Source organism: Gorilla gorilla, chromosome 17 (assembly GCF_029281585.2).
Source record: "Gorilla gorilla gorilla isolate KB3781 chromosome 17, NHGRI_mGorGor1-v2.1_pri, whole genome shotgun sequence".
In the NCBI taxonomy this organism is placed as follows: domain Eukaryota; kingdom Metazoa; phylum Chordata; class Mammalia; order Primates; family Hominidae; genus Gorilla; species Gorilla gorilla.
The window spans coordinates 83,890,678-83,907,652 of record NC_073241.2 but is presented as its reverse complement, the minus strand read 5'-3'; the positions used below and the strand labels follow the sequence as shown (position 1 = coordinate 83,907,652).

At 37.8% G+C, this 16,975-nt stretch overlaps 1 protein-coding gene across 1 annotated transcript in view; it reads right to left on the bottom strand.

Annotated features, from left to right (window-relative positions):
* Positions 1-2,723: 2,723 nt before the first annotated feature.
* LOC129528278 (mucin-2) overlaps positions 2,724-16,975 on the bottom strand; it is a 53,128-nt gene continuing 38,876 nt past the window's right edge. Inside the window, exon 2 of the transcript XR_010131245.1 lies at positions 2,724-2,825. The gene's annotated coding sequence lies outside the window, so the exon portion shown is untranslated. The remainder of the gene's footprint in view (positions 2,826-16,975) is intronic.

Genomic DNA, 16,975 nt, shown 5'->3' with positions numbered 1-16,975 from the left:
ATTCACTATGAGGCATCCATGCATGTGTTGATTAAATGAAACATTAAATATCAGAACTAACAGAAGACCCACCTTAACAGTCAGAAGTAAAATATTCATTAATTGCAATAAGTAACACGAAAACCAATCCTGCCCCTAAGAGGTATTGTTGCTTCTTTCTGAGCATCCTGTCTAGCAGAAGGAAACTGTGGTAATATGTAATATTTCCTTTCTTGCTCTTGCTATCATCCCACAGACATCATTCCTCCAAACTTCAGGGCCAGTCCATGAGAGGATTCTGAAGTAGATGAAGTTTCCAGTTGCCTTCTTTCAAGCCTAGGATGACCATTCTCCCTCTCCAGGACTGACACCTCCTCTGAGGGAGGCATCCAGGGCTCCTGAGCAGCTTGCCTTGACTCAGTCTGTGCCGAATACTCTGAACTTTTCAGTCCCACAGTCCAAGTATTTAGCAAGATGAGATTCCCTTGGGTAACACTTTTTTTTTTTTTTTTTTTTTTTTTCTGAGACGGAGTCTGGCTCTGTCGCCCAGGCTGGAGTGCAGTGGCCTGATCTCGCCTGATCACTGCAACCTGCCGGGTTCAAGCGATTCTTCTGCCTCAGCCTCCCGAGTAGCTGGGACTACAGGCACCTGCCACCGCGCTCGGCTAATTTTTGTATTTTTAGTAGAGACCGGGTTTCACCATATTGGCCAGCTGGTCTTGAACTTCTGACCTTGTGATCTGCCCGCCTTGGCCTCCCAAAGTGCTGGGGTTACAGGCGTGATCCCTTGGGTAACACTTTCTTAGACTCCAACTCTGTTTTCTTTTCTTTTCTTTTGAGACAATGAGTTATACTGGTTTGTTTGTGTTTTTTTTTTTTTTTTTTGAAACAAGATTTTACATTTTTTTTTTTTAGATAAGGTCTTACACTGTCCAGGCTGGAGTGCGGTGGTGTAATCACGGTTCACTGTAGCCTTGACCTCCTGGACATAAGCAACCCTCCCATCTCAGCTTCCCAAGTAGCTGGGACCACAGGCGTGTGCCACCATGCTAATTTTTTTTTTTTAGAGACAGTGTCTCACTATGTTGCGCAGGCTAGTCTCAAACTCCTGGGCCCAAGTGGTCCTCTCACCTGGGTTTCTCAAACTGTTGAGATTATAGGTGTGAGCCACAACACCTGGCATCCAACTCTGTTTTCTAGAGGGAGCTTAATAAATTAATAACTATTGATTCATTTACCAAGTTTCTTCTCTCCTGCACAGTAATATATAAACCTAATCTTGGAGATTTTTAATGCACTTTTGGCAACTTAAAAGTGATAGTTAAAGGAGATTTAGGCAAGTATTTCTTTCAAGCTCTTCCATTTTGCCTTAGAGAAACCTTCTTTATTTCTCTTTTTAGAAATTTCTTTTTAAAATTAAGGCATTTGTAGGAGTTAAGAAATAAGTTAGCTACTACAAACATATACATCCAAAGATACTCTACATAAAGCTAGAACAAACAGTTTTTTGCCAAGAATGATATTAGAATATTTTAAAGTTTTCAAATAAATTGATCTGATGGGCTAAGTAATCAAAAGTAACGCTATGCAAATAGAGGAATCAAGGCAAAGTAGTTTTGTTCTTTTGGTTTTTGTAGGTTTTTTTGGTGTTGTTGTTGTTGTTGGGATAAGATCTCACTCTGTCACCCAGGCCAGAGTGCAGTGGTGCAATCATGTCTCACCGCAGCCTCGACTTCCTGGGCTCAAGCAATTCTCCTGCCTCAGCCTCCCGAATAGCTGACACTGCAGGTGTGCACCACCACTCTCAGCTAATTTTTTTTTTATTGTTTTTGTAGAGATGAGGTCTCACTATGTTGCCCAGGCTGGTCTCGAACTCCTGGGCTCAAGCAATCCTCCCACCTCAGCCTTCCGAAGTGTTGAGATTACAGGTGCGAGCCACTGTGCTGGGTTAGTTTTGTTCTTTTTGGAAAATGCTTATGTCATTAGCACTCATTGCCTAGATACCCATAAAACTTAGGTCAAAATCACCCACTGACAGATGAAAATTAAAAGATTGACATTACCAAGTCTTGGTGAGATATGGATCCACTGAACCCTCATTATTACTGGTGAGAGTGGAAAATGATACAATTGCTTTGTTAAGCTGTTTGGCAGTTTCTATGAAGGCTCTGTATACATCTACCCTATGACCTAGCAATTCCACTCCTAGATATATCCCCAAGAGACTGAGTGTATACGTCCAAAACAGACATGCATAGAAATATTTAGACACTTTTATTTGTAACATTTATAATCCAAATACCCACAAACGATAAATAAATTTTGGTATACTGATACAAGGAAGTATGGCACAGTATTAAACAACAGGGACACACATATATAATTAAAAATCAGCTATTATTACATGCAGCAACATGTTGCATGTTAATTTACTATGTTTACTGAGAGATATCAGACATGTATGATTTCAATATATGAAGTTCAGGAATGAACAAAAGTAATCAGATGATGAGAGAGATTAGAATATTTGTTTATTTCAGAGTGGGCTGGGAGAAGTTGATGGGGAAGAGACATGAGAAAATTTTTGAGGTACTGGAAATATTCTATATCTTGACGTGGGTGACGGGCGTGTGTGTGTGTGTGTGTGTGCGTGTGTGTGTGTGCATGTTATGTTAATGAACTTTATGAATGTTAGCCCTCAGTAAAAAATGAAAAATACAGAAAGAGGCCAGGTACCTGCGATGGATCATGCCTATAATCCCAGTGCTTTGGAAGTCTGAGGTGGGAGGATTGCTGGAGGCCAGGAGTTCGAGATCAGCCTGGGCAACATCGTGAGACCCCCGTCTCTACAAAAAAAAGAAAAAAGAAAGAACTAAAATGAACCATTAGCAGTGAATTTGAGATAAGGAACCCAAAGTCTAGGAAAGAAAAGTAGCACAATCTGTGTCCTGCGGATTCAGGTTGAGTGTGTCTCCCGTCAGTTAGTCTAGTGCCCCTCCCAGGTTACCTAGCACATGAGAGATCATGTAGAAATGTAAACATCACGGTAGATATCAATTACAGGTCTTTCGGAAAACAAAGAAAAGCAAGGATTAAAGTCTCAGTATTGGAAAACATCCCAGCTGGCAACTGCTCTTAGTGAAGATTTCTGCTTTCATCTCAGATTTAAGGAATTTGACGTTGGCTCTGAGGATGAGGTTTTGGGCCAGAAACAGATGATACTTATGTGCATAAAAACTGGAGACAATCTCAAGTGGAAATGTTTATAATAGATGAAATGGACTGCTTGAAATATTTCAAGAAACATGTTTTAATAAAGCTAATTTTTCTTAAACTTAGAAATAACTTTTTCCAGTTCCAAGATGGGCAAATAGGAACAGCTCCAGTCTACAGCTCCCAGTGTGAGTGACGCAGAAGATGGGTGATTTCTGCATTTCCAACTGAGCTTTGAAGAGAGTAATGGTTCTCCCAACACGGAGTTTGAGATCTGAGAATGGACAGACTGCCTCCTCAAGTGGGTCCCTGACCCCCGAGTAGCCTAACTGGGAGGCACCCCCCAGACAGACTGACACCTCACACGGCCGAGTACCCATCTGAGACGAAACCTCCAAAGGAACGATCAGACAGCAACATTTGCTGTTCAGCAATATTCGCTGTTCTGCAGCTGCTGCTGATACCCAGGCAAACAGGGTGTGGAGTGGACCTCCAGCAAACTCCAACAGACCTGCAGCTGAGGGTCCTGACTGTTAGAAGGAAAACTAACAAACAGGAAGGACATCCACACCAAAACCCCATCTGTACGTCACCATCATCAAAGACCAAAGGTAGATAAAACCACAAAGATGGGGAAAAAACAGAACAGAAAAACTGAAAATTCTAAAAATCAGAGTGCCTCTCCTCCTCCAAAGGAACGCAGCTCCTCACCAGCAACAGAACAAAGCTGGACGGAGAATGACTCCGACGAGTTGAGAGAAGAAGGCTTCAGACAATCAAACTTCTCCGAGCTAAAGGAGGAAGTACGAACCCACGGCAAAGAAGTTAAAAACCTTGAAAAAAGATTAGATGAATGGCTAACTAGAATAACCAATGCAGAGAAGTCCTTAAAGGACCTGATGGAGCTGAAAACCATGGCACAAGAACTACGTGATGAATGCACAAGCTTCAGTAGCCGATTCGGTCAACTGGAAGAAAGGGTATCAGTGATTGAAGATCAAATGAATGAAATGAAGCGAGAAGAGAAGCTTAGAGAAAAAAGAATAAAAAGAAACGAACAAAGCCTCCAAGAAATATGGGACTATGTGAAAAGACCAAATCTATGTCTGATTGGTGTACCTGAAAGTGACGGGGAGAATGGAACCAAGTTGGAAAACACTCTGCAGGATATTATCCAGGAGAACTTCCCCAACCTAGCAAGGCAGGCCAACATTCAGATTCAGGAAATACAGAGAACGCCACAAAAATACACCTCGAGAAGAGCAACTCCAAGACACATAATTGTCAGATTCACCAAAATTGAAATGAAGGAAAAAATGTTAAGGGCAGCCAGAGGGAAAGGTCGGGTTACCCTCAAAGGGAAGCCCATCAGACTAACAGGTGATCTCTCGGCAGAAAGTCTACAAGCCAGAAGAGAGTGGGGGCCAATATTCAACATTCTTAAAGAAAAGAATTTTCAACCCAGAACTTCATATTCAGCCAAACTAGGCTTCATAAGTGAAGGAGAAATAAAATGCTTTACAGACAAGCAAATGCTGAGAGATTTTGTCACCACCAGGCCTGCCCTAAAAGAGCTCCTAAAGGAAGCACTAAACATGGAAAGGAACCACCAGTACCAGCCACTGCAAAAACATGCCAAACTGTAAAGACCATCGAGGCTAGGAAGAAACTGCATCAACTAACGAGCAAAATAACCAGCTAACATCATAATGACAGGATCGAATTCACACATAACAATATTAACCTTAAATGGAAATGGGCTAAATGCTCCAAGTAAAAGACACAGACTGGCAAATTGGATAAAGAGTCAAGACCCATCAGTGTGCTATATTCAGGAAACCCATCTCATGTGCAGAAACACACATAGGCTCAAAATAAAGGGATGGAGGAAGATCCACCAAGCAAATGGAAAACAAAAAGAGGCAGGGGTTGCAATCCTAGTCTCTGATAAAACAGACTTTAAACCAACAAAGATCAAAAGAGACAAAGAAGGCCATTACTTAATGGTAAAGGGATCAATCAACAAAAAGAGCTAACTATCCTAAATATATATGCACCCAATACAGGAGCACCCAGATTCATAAAGCAAGTCCTTAGAGACCTACAAAGAGACTTAGACTCCCACACAATAATAATGGGAGACTTTAACACCCCACTGTCAACATTAGACAGATCAAAGAGACAGAAAGTTAAAAAGGATATCCAGGAATTGAATTCAGCTCTGCACCAAGCGGACCTAATAGACATCTACAAAACTCTCCACCCCAAATCAACAGAATATACATTCTTCTCAGCAGCACACCACACCTATTCCAAAATTGATCACATGGTTGGAAGTAAAGCACTCCTCAGCAAATGTAAAAGAACAGAAATTATAACAAACTGTCTCTCAGACCACAATGCAATCACACTAGAACTCAGGATTAAGAAATTCACTCAAAACCACTCAACTACATGGAAACTGAACAACCTGCTCCTGAATGACTACTGGGTACATAACGAAATGAAGGCAGAAATAAAGATGTTCTTTGAAACCAACGAGAACAAAGACACAACATACCAGAATCTCTGGGACACATTCAAAGCAATGGATAGAGGGAAATTTATAGCACTAAATGCCCACAAGAGAAAGCAGGAAAGATCTAAAATTGACACCCTAACATCACAATTAAAAGAACTAGAGAAGCAAGAGCAAACACATTCAAAAGCTAGCAGAAGGCAAGAAATATCTAAGATTAGAGCAGAACTGAAGGAAATAGAGACACAAAAAACCCTTCAAAAAATCAATGAATCCAGGAGCTGGTTTTTTTGAAAAGATCAACAAAATTGATAGACTGCTAGCAAGACTAATAAAGAAGAAAAGAGAGAAGAATCAAATAGACGCAATAAAAAATGATAAAGGGGATCTCACCACCTATCCCACAGAAATACAAACTACCATCAGAGAATATTATAAACACCTCTACGCAAACAAACTTGAAAATCTAGAAGAAATGGATAAATTCCTCGACACATACACCCTCCCAAGACTAAACCAGAAAGAAGTCGAATCTCTGAATAGATCAAAAACAGGCTATGAAATTGAGACAATAATTAATAGCTTACCAACCAAAAAAAGTCCAGGACCAGATGGATTCACAGCCGAATTCTACCAGAGGTACATGAAGGAGCTGATACCATTCCCTCTGAAACTATTCCAATCAATAGAAAAAGAGGGAGTCCTCCCTAACTCATTTTATGAGGCCAGCATCATCCTGATACCAAAGCCTGGCAGAGACACAACAAAAAAAGAGAATTTTAGACCAATATCCTTGATGAACATTGATGCAAAAATCCTCAATAAAATACTGGCAAACCAAATCCAGCAGCACATCAAAAAGCTTATCCACCGTGATCAAGTGGACTTCAACCCTGGGATGCAAGGCTGGTTCAACATACGCAAATCAATAAATGTAATCCAACATATAAACAGAACCAAAGGCAAAAACTACATGATTATCTCAATAGATGCAGAAAAGGCCTTTGACAAAATTCAACAACCCTTCATGCTAAAAACTCTCAATAAATTAGGTATTGATGGGATGTATCTCAAAATAATAACAGCTATTTATGACAAATACACAGCCAACATCATACTGAATGGGCAAAAACTGGAAGCATTCCCTTTGAAAACGGGCACAAGACAGGGATGCCCTCTCTCATCACTCCTATTCAACATAGTGTTGGAAGTTCTGGCCAGGGCAATCAGGCAGGAGAAAGAAATAAAGGGTATTCAATTAGGAAAAGAGAAAGTCAAATTGTCCCTGTTTGCAGATGACATGATTGCATATCTAGAAAACCCCATCGTCTCAGCCCAAAATCTCCTTAAGCTGATAAGCAACTTTAGCAAAGTCTCAGGATACAAAATCAATGTACAAAAATCACAAGCATTCTTATACACCAATAACAGACAAACAGAGAACCAAATCATGAGTGAACTCCCATTCACAATTGCTTCAAAGAGAATAAAATACCTAGGAATCCAACTTACAAGGGATGTGAAGGTCCTCTTCAAGGAGAACTACAAACCACTGCTCAATGAAATAAAACAGAACACAAACAAATGGAAGAACATTCCATGCTCATGGATAGGAAGAATCAATATCATGAAAATGGTCATACTGCCCAAGGTAAGTTATAGATTTCAATGCCATCCCCATCAAGCTACCAATGACTTTCTTCACAGAATTGGAAAAAACTACTTTAAAGTTCATATGGAACCAAAAAAGAGCCTGCATCGCCAAGTCAATCCTAAGCCAAAAGAACAAAGCTGGAGGCATCACGCTACCTGACTTCAAACTATACTACAAGGCTACAGTAACCAAAACAGCATGGTACTGGTACCAAAACAGAGATATAGACCAATGGAACAGAACAGAGCCCTCAGAAATAATACCACACATCTACAACCATCTGATCTTTGACAAACCTGAGAAAAACAAGCAATGGGGAAAGGATTCCCTATTTAATAAATGGTGCTGGGAAAACTGACTAGCCATATGTAGAAAGCTGAAACTGGATCCCTTCCTTACACCTTACACAAAAATTAATTCAAGATGGATTAAAGACTTAAATGTTAGACCTGAAACCATAAAAACCCTAGAAGAAAACCTAGGCAATACCATTCAGGACATAGGCATGGACAAGGACTTCATGTCTAAAGCACCAAAAGCAATGGCAACCAAAGCCAAAATTGACAAATGGGATCTAATTAAACTAAAGAGCTTCTGCACAGCAAAAGAAACTACCATCAGAGTGAACAGGCAACCTACAGAATGGGAGAAAATTTTTGCAATCTACTCATCTGACAAAGGGCTAATATCCAGAATCTACAAAGAAGTCAAATGTACAAGAAAAAAACAACCCCATCAACAAGTGGGCGAAGGATATGAACAGACACTTCTCAAAAGAAGACATTTATGCAGCCAACAGACACATGAAAAAATGCTCATCATCACTGGACATCAGAGAAATGCAAATTAAAACCGCAATGAGATATTATCTCAAACCATTTAGAATGGTGATCCTTAAAAAGTCAGGAAACAACAGGTGCTGGAGAGGATGTGGAGATATAGGAACACTTTTACACTGTTGGTGGGACTGTAAACTAGTTCAACCATTGTGGAAGTCAGTGTGGCGATTCCTCAGGGATCTAGAACTAGAAATACCATTTGACCCAGCCATCCCATTACTGGGTATATACCCAAAGGAATATAAATCATGCTGCTATAAAGTCACATGCACACCTATGTTTATTGCAGCACTACTCACAAGAGCAAAGACTTGGAACCAACCCAAACATCCAACAATGATTGACTGCATTAAGAAAATGTGGCACATATATACCATGGAATACTATGCAGCCATAAAAAATGATGATTTCATGTCCTTTGTAGGGACATGGATGAAGCTGGAAACCATCCTTCTCAGCAAACTATTGCAAGGACAGAAAACCAAACACGGCATGTTCTCACTCGTAGGTGGGAATTGAACAATGAGAACACTTGGACACAGGAAGGGGAACATCACACACTGGGGTCTGTTGTGGGGTGTGGGGAGGGGGGAGTGATAGCATTAGGAGATATACCTAATGTAAATGATGAGTTAATGGGTGCAGCACACCAACATGGCACACGTATACATATGTAACAAACCTGCACGTTGTGCACATGTACCCTAGAACTTAAAGTATAATAATAAATATAAAGAAATAACTTTTAAAAATAATTGATTCATTAAAAATTATTTATTTTCCATGCATCATGCTAATCTGTAAATTTTCAATAATAAACACACAAGTGACATCCCTGCATTGCTGGGACATTATATTATACCCCGTATGTTGATTCTGAATTTAAAAGAAAAACATAGGATCTTTTAAAAACTACTCAATTTTTTTCCCTGCCTTTAGTTTAGGGAATTCTACTGGAAGAAGCGGAAGTAAAATGACATAGTCTAAAGCCTCTAAAAGAGTGAATGGTTCTCAAAATGGCATACTTATACAATGGAATACTACCCAGGTATTAAATAAATACAAGATGCACACATGTAGTTACAAATTATATGTGGGAAGTTCCCACCCGGGAGGCATTTGGCATGCCCTAGAAGCAGGATAAGGCAAGGAAATGGACTGTCCTCCGGAGAAAATAACTTTTATTATCTCTGTTTTATTTTAAAAATAATAAATTTGTGTGGAGTTAAGCCCCTATGTTTTTCATAATTTGTTTCAGCAGTAATAGAAAACTAATATACAAGTCCATTAACATTTATCTGTTTATATATGTGGGCAGGTAGACATTCATGTAATGGATATTTATTAAGCACCTATTACATGTCAAGCTGAGAAAAATCTTACTATCATTTTTTAAAGTAAGCTTGTGTATGTGTGTGTTGTTTAATTAAATGACTCGAAGAGAATTGTAATTTGCATGATTACAATCTAGATTAAAGTATCCAAATGGATTGGGTCACCTTTAGCTATGTATAATTATGGGAAATAGACTAAAATATTGAAAACAATATCCTGTTGAAGTGGCATGGAAGAATTTTTTTAAATATTTTAAATTAGCATGGTTGATATTAAAATATTTGTTTAAAAATTTTTCCTTAATCATACATACTTTTTTACTACATGGTAAGCAAAATATTCCCCCTTAACCCCTGCCAGAATGAAATCATGTTTAATAGGAGTCCATTCTTTATAGGCTAACATTTTTTACAGTATGTCTCAATAACTAATTTTGTTAACAACTCTTTAATATCTACGGATTTATAAAATATATTCCTGGTCCACCTCATTGGTTCCATAGGCTTCTAGAGAAGCCTGGCCATTGTAAGTATTCATTCTAACCTCATCAGTTGGCAGAAATTCGAAACAATAAAAGTCCATATTAATAATCATATTACTTATCCTGCACTGTTATTTTCTTTCTTTACTTCTTCAGTATTTAATGCTTCCATTTAAAAATAGAAAAAGCTCTTTACACAATAATGTTAGTGTCATTAGCAGTAGCAGTCAATATAATATGCAAAAAGACAACCTTAGGAGAAAATAACTACCTTTTTGTGTTGCATACATAGGAAAAAATACAATAATTGGAAATATTCTATTTATGTTTATTTAACACACTCCTATATTGAAAGTTCACCCTATAAATGCATTAATATTACCAACAGATATCAAAGTGATTTTATTATGAGATTTTACCATACTTTTCTTAGATAAGGCTTTTTAGATAGCAAACTAGGCTCATTGTCTAGGCAAATTACGTAATCAGAAACTTTAAGAAAACTGACAAACATTTTAAATTAAAATTTCAGTTCTAGTGAAATGGTCTAATGAATGCAGAAGACAATGTGGGTTTTATCTCATTATACTGATGGAAGATTGATGATGGACCAAATGGTTGTCCTTTTGCCCTTCAAAAGGTGATAAACTTCCAGTGAAATATTCCTGTTGGTTAAAGAATCAGCTAGGCATAGATACAAACTCAGGAGTAGAAAAGATAGTGGGGGATGAAACAATGGGATAATTAAAAGTAGTAATAAAAGTTTCTTTGCTGTGAGGAAGTCCTTGTGTTGTTGCAGGTGTTTTGTGTGTTTGTTTTTTTGTGTTGATGGTTGTAGGTTCAGGAGTTGTATGTTCCATTGAAGTGGTTATTGTTGTAAGGTCTGTTGGAGTAACATTAGGTATAACTTCTATTGACATGACCATAACTGTTGTGGTGCTATTATGCTCAGTTGAAGTGATAGATTCTGTTGGAGTGGTGGTACTATCCATTATAGTAGACGATTTCATTGAAATGCTGATGATTGTTTCCATTATGGTAATAGCTTCCGTTGAAGTGAAGGTTACTGGGGTTATGTTTGCAGGTTCGGTTGAAATTATGTTGGCTGCAGGTTCAGGTGACATGATGGTAGAGGACCTTATGGTCATAAGTTCAGTTGAAATTTTAGAATTATCTGTTGTGGTAGTTGTGTGTACAATTGACGTAGTTAGTTCTGTTGTGGTGGTCACTGTAGATTAAGAGATAGGCAGTGTGGTTGTTCCGGGAATGATTATTCTAGGTTTCGCATCATCTAGGGGTACATGGACAATAATGGAGGCAGTGTTGTCCTCATATTTATTGACCAGGCACACAATGAACACTCCAATTGCTGCTGTTATTACACAGGATAAGAGACAAATAAGAAAGATTTTCCACAAAGAGTAGTCACTAGATATATTTTGTGTCACCTAAAAATGATTTAAAGAAAAATAGTAAAAATGAAATCAAACATTTCAAGAAAAATGAAGGTCATTGTTGCTTCTTTATAATTTTAATTTGTGCTTGTTATTTATAATTTGCCACTTACTTGTAATTTGCCTCACCAAAAGTGTGTAAATGTCACTATTTTTTTTTTCATAATAAATACTAAGTTAAATTTCTACATTTCATCCTGAGCAATGATTGGTCTTAAGCTTTTCCTACCACTGGAGTAAAGAAACTTGCATACAACTCTCATCCTTTCTTATACTTATGTCTGAATCTTATAAAGAAAATCTTGCTAAAAAACCAAAATCCTCAAAGATCAGTACACAGGTAGGTTGTTGACTTTATATTGGCAATAAGGAATTGCCTAAATTCTCCTGATAAAAATTTTCTCCTTTCTGAGCCTATTAAAACCCAAAATTCTTCCATTAAGTAGACTCCCTAGGAATCTTCCAGTGGCTTACTTTTAAATTATTGGACAAAACATATTCATCTGCTAATCTTCAGCTCATATTAGGAGTTGTCAGCATGACAATTTTCAGACAGATCTTAGGAGAGTCTAGCTTCTACAAGCTGCTAGCTATTTTCCCTTGGAAAATTGCTTATCCTCTTTGAGCCTATGTCCTCATCTGTAAAATTAGTAACAGGAGTGCTAGTAGACATATAATACTGGCACAAAGATTCATGTGGGTGAAATAGCTTTGTGAACTATAAAGAGCTGTTCAAGTGAGAGGTTGAATACATGGTGGTTGGACGGCATAGAGTCTGGAGCCACAAACAACTTGGCTTCCAACCTGGCTCTGCCACTTACAATGTTGCCTTGAGCAAGTTACTTCAATTCTGCTTTTCACAGTCTTCATCTGTAAAATAAGGATAATAATATAACCTGGCACATGAGGTTGTTGTGCAGCTTAAATGAGATAAATGTGTAAAGTTCTTATCTCACTCTCCAGGATTTAGCAAATGCTATAAAACGCTTATGATTATGTTGGTACTGATGATTATCATGACATGGCAACAAATCTTTTTTGTTATTATTAAGTGGATAGACAGCATGATAATGGGAAAAGAATAGGCTTTTTTAAAAATCAAGCATTCTTAAGTTTAAGTCTCAAAACTATGATAGTTAGTAGAAGTTTCTAAGTTTGCCTGATACTAGTTCATCTCAGCCACTAACTAGTTGTATAAATTCTAGCAAAATATTCAACTTTCCTGAAGGTGTATTTCCAGTTATTAAATGAAGAGGTTGGATTAAATGGTAGCTAAGATAACTTTCAGCTTGAAAATCGAAATGTTTTATTTCACTTTTGCAGACAAGGAGACACATCCTCTTACTTCTCTTTAAGCTCACTCCAACATCCACATTGCCTCAGCTCTGCTAAAGTTGTATCAAGGACCAGGACTGAGACCCTCCAGAAGATGCTCCATAATAGCAGGAAAAAGAGGAGGGGTGGATTCAAAGCCAGGATAACCCAACCGAGCTGCCAAACATCTCACCCACAAAGCAATGGCAATTTTCTGCCGGATTCGGGGCTTAGGGTCATGCTGTGAGGTGAAGTAAATATAGCAACATGGCAGGAGTTCAGAAATGTGGGAGATCTGAGTCTGGGCAACAAACCAAAGTGAAAAACACAGGGAAACAAAGTAAAGTTTCTAAGTCAAGGTTAAAAACACTAAGATTATCACACCTGTAATTCCAGTACTTTGGGAGGCCGAGATGGGTGGCTCACTTGAGGTCAAGAGTTCAAGACCAGCCTGACCAACAAGACAAAACCCCGTCTCAACTAAAAACACAAAAATTAGCCGGGCATGGTGGCAAGCACCTGTAGTCCCAGCTACTCAGGAGGCTGAGGCATGAGAATTGCTTGAACCCAGAAGGCAGAGTGAGCTGAGATCACACCACTGCACTCCAGCCTGGGGACGGAGCGAGACTTTGTCTCCAAAAACCAAGCAAAACAAAAACAAAAAGAAAGATGCTAAGATTAGAATCAGGAGGGCAAAAGAAAGTTTGTAGTCCTTGGAGAGGTAGCTAATTATAAGTCTGAGGTGTGCAAAGTACAAGATGATATTCCTAGGACATTCCTTCCTTCAGCAAGAGATCTGTCAAAGATTAATGGGATTTTGCCAATAAGACACGAGTCAACTTGAAGGGGCTCCTAAGTGGCCAGAAGGAAAAATTAAACCATGAAAAAAGGAATGATAACATTGACTCTTAAAAATCAAACCTCACGGTTCACCACTGGAGGTTGCTACGGCACCAGCAAGCTCATTTCCTTGAAAATTAATAAATAAAATGAAATACTGAAATATTTCTGCAGTCCTTTCTTTAAGGATTGAGTTTCAAGGTAATAAAACAGCTGGTTCATCTTTGTCAAAGATCTCTATCTAATAATTGTAGAGGGAAATATATAATCAGAAAATCACCAGTTTCCAACCCCTAATGGGAAAACAAAAGTGAATCTAGGTAAAGATTATCAATAGATACTAAAGCTATTATGTGGAAGAGTTAAGGAACTTTATGATAGTGCTATCAGCCTGATACCATATGAATCTACAGACTTAGCATCACAGTAAGTGGAAAAAACAGACTTTGTGTGCAGTAAAATGTAGAATGCATCACCTATATATTTTTCTTGCCTGTGGCTTGCAGGAAATAGAGAGGATAAAGTAACAAGTCAAAAAGTATCAGGAAGAAACAACCAACCCAATCCTGAATGTGGGACATTCTACATGGAAATGACCTAGTTTCTTCAACAAATCAATGCCATCTAGAAAAAACGGAGGGGGAGGGGGATAGGAAAAACTATTTTAGACTAAAAGAGATGCAGATATATAACAATCAAAGAAATGTGTAGACTTTATTTAGATCCTCATTAAAACCAAAAATTATAATTTTGGGGATAATAGGGACAATTCGAATATAGATTGGCAATTAGGTAATATTAAGGAGTTACTGTTAATTTTTATAAGTATGGTAACAGAAAAGTGGTGATGTTTTTTAAAATGTCCTTACCAGATAGAGAAGTATGCTGAGTTACCTGCGAGTCAAAGGACCTAAAGTGAATGAAAGGATAAATGAAACACATTTGGGAAAATGTTGATACTTGTTGAAGCTGAATGATATAAATATGAGGTTATTTTATACTATTTGTTTTACTTTTCTGCATGTCTTAAATTTCCCATAATAAAAAGTTTTTTAAAAAAAAGAAGTCAGAGCCCAGAGGGGTAAAGAAAGGACAGTCAGGCTGACTCAGAGGCTGGATTGGGATTGCAGCAAGAGGCAGGTTCCTACAGAGCAGGGCCTTTAGAGTCTTGGAGCACATTGATACCTCTATCTTGCTACTTGAGCTTAGTTTACCTGCCCATTCCATATATATATGGGATATATATGTGTGTGTATATATATATTGGATATTAGATAATATTATACACATGCACACATATATGCATACACACATATATATGTGTATACATATGTATATATACATACACACACATCATTCTATAGAAATATACACACTCTCTCTCTATATATATATATAATTCCTAATATATAATACCTATATTATTATATACATATACCCATTCAATAAATACTGAGCCAGGAGTACTGCCACGGAAGTATCACTGGAGAAACAAGCAATATTATCATAAATGTTATCTGGCCCTGCTGGAATAGTGTTTCTGGGAGTTCTGAGGGTTCAGGGGTTCCTGGACTGATGCAGACAGCATTGATATTGGTGCAAGCCCCACTGGTGACATCAGTAGAAACTGACATGCTGAACTATGAGCTTCATGGTTGTTTGGACTCTGGACTGTCTACAGGGACAAAACAATGGAACAAATGGGAAGAAAAAGAAGCTGCTGTGTTGAATTTTTAAAGCAAAATTATTCTAAAAATTTTAAACTGTCTTGTGACATGTAATAAAATTATTAGTAGAAGATCAATATTTAAAACAAGACTTATACTGAATAAATCAAAATTTTCATTTTATTTTAGGAATAAATATAGTCTTTAAATAAAATTATCTCTCAAAGTAATTAAATCCAGTCAGGTCACTAGCTTTTATTATTTCATATACTTTATTAATATTATGAGGCAATATCACCCATCATCTGTTATCATCATATTATGATGCATATTTATTAAATATCCCCATATTTCAAGCATAGGTGCATCCTATGAAGATACACCACAACAGAGCTTCTATTAGGTATAGAAACAAGGGGTCATAGATGATCAGAGCTAAAAGAAAACCAATTGCTTACCAAAAGCAACCTTGCCAGTTATTTTAGAAATAAAACTACTGAGACCAAAAGTGGTGTGGAGACTTTCCATAATAACTGTTCAGAAAGTTCTATCATTCAATTTTCTCCTGCTAATCCTGGAGTGCCTGCAACTAAAACCACCATTTAAAACCCCCCATGCAAAGATGCGTTCTGTATTAGTAGTAACTCAATGCTCTGACAGAATACCAGAGTCCAAGCTCAAGACAAAGTTAAGAAAGATCAAGTATTTTGCAATTGATCAACATGCGTTGTGTGGTCTCTATCTCGCCTCAAGGCCTTCATGCTCTATTATAGGGAAAAAAGAAGTGATATGTCTCTGTGTATAATAAATCAGATTGTTCATCTATAAAAAATAAAAAGGCACTGTTATGAGTGTGACAGGATTAAGAAAGATGAAGAAATTTGAGCTCAGCCAAACAGAGGACAGAGGCTATAATCAGAGCAGGAGAGGGCTGGGAAGGAAGGATGCCATCCTTTATGATGTGTCACTCCTGAAACAGGACGGTTAATGCATTGTATGATAATCAGCTTACTTACTCTTTATGGGTTGACTTTGACTCAACATAGAGAAGAATAATCTAATAGTGTAAGTCAACTAAAGAGATCAAGGCAACATCCTATGAATCACAGAGCAGCAAAGTGAAAAAAGCTTGAACCTCTAAAACCTTCATAATGAAGAATTACTGCAGCACTGTAGACTTTATAACAGCTGAATTACATCTTTAGTAGTACACTAACATATTACGGCAGGGAGGAGATACTATCCTAATTTGGTCCTGGGGCACAATAACCACAGCATAGACAAAATTTTGCAAGCATTCTTTTGTATTTATACCTTATTTCGATAGCCTACAGATGAATAAATTATTTCTGATGCTTGTACAATAACTGGCACGTTCCACTTTCAAAATGCCTAATTGATTACACAGTCGCAAGACTCAATTACGAAGTACCAAAGAAAATATGTTACTGTGAAATTCATCTGATCTCTACATTGTCAAAGAATATTTCTTACGCAGGTATTAGTATATTATTCAGAATAGAATACCCAGATTAATATGATGTGTAAAGAATGTATGGGTAAATCCAGGATTGTCACTTTTCCCAATACCAGGGGCAAAAGTGCACCTTAGATTTTTTTGCACGTTAGATTGTGAAAATGATGCCACTTGCAGTTGCGTATCCCACCGTCTTCACAGTCA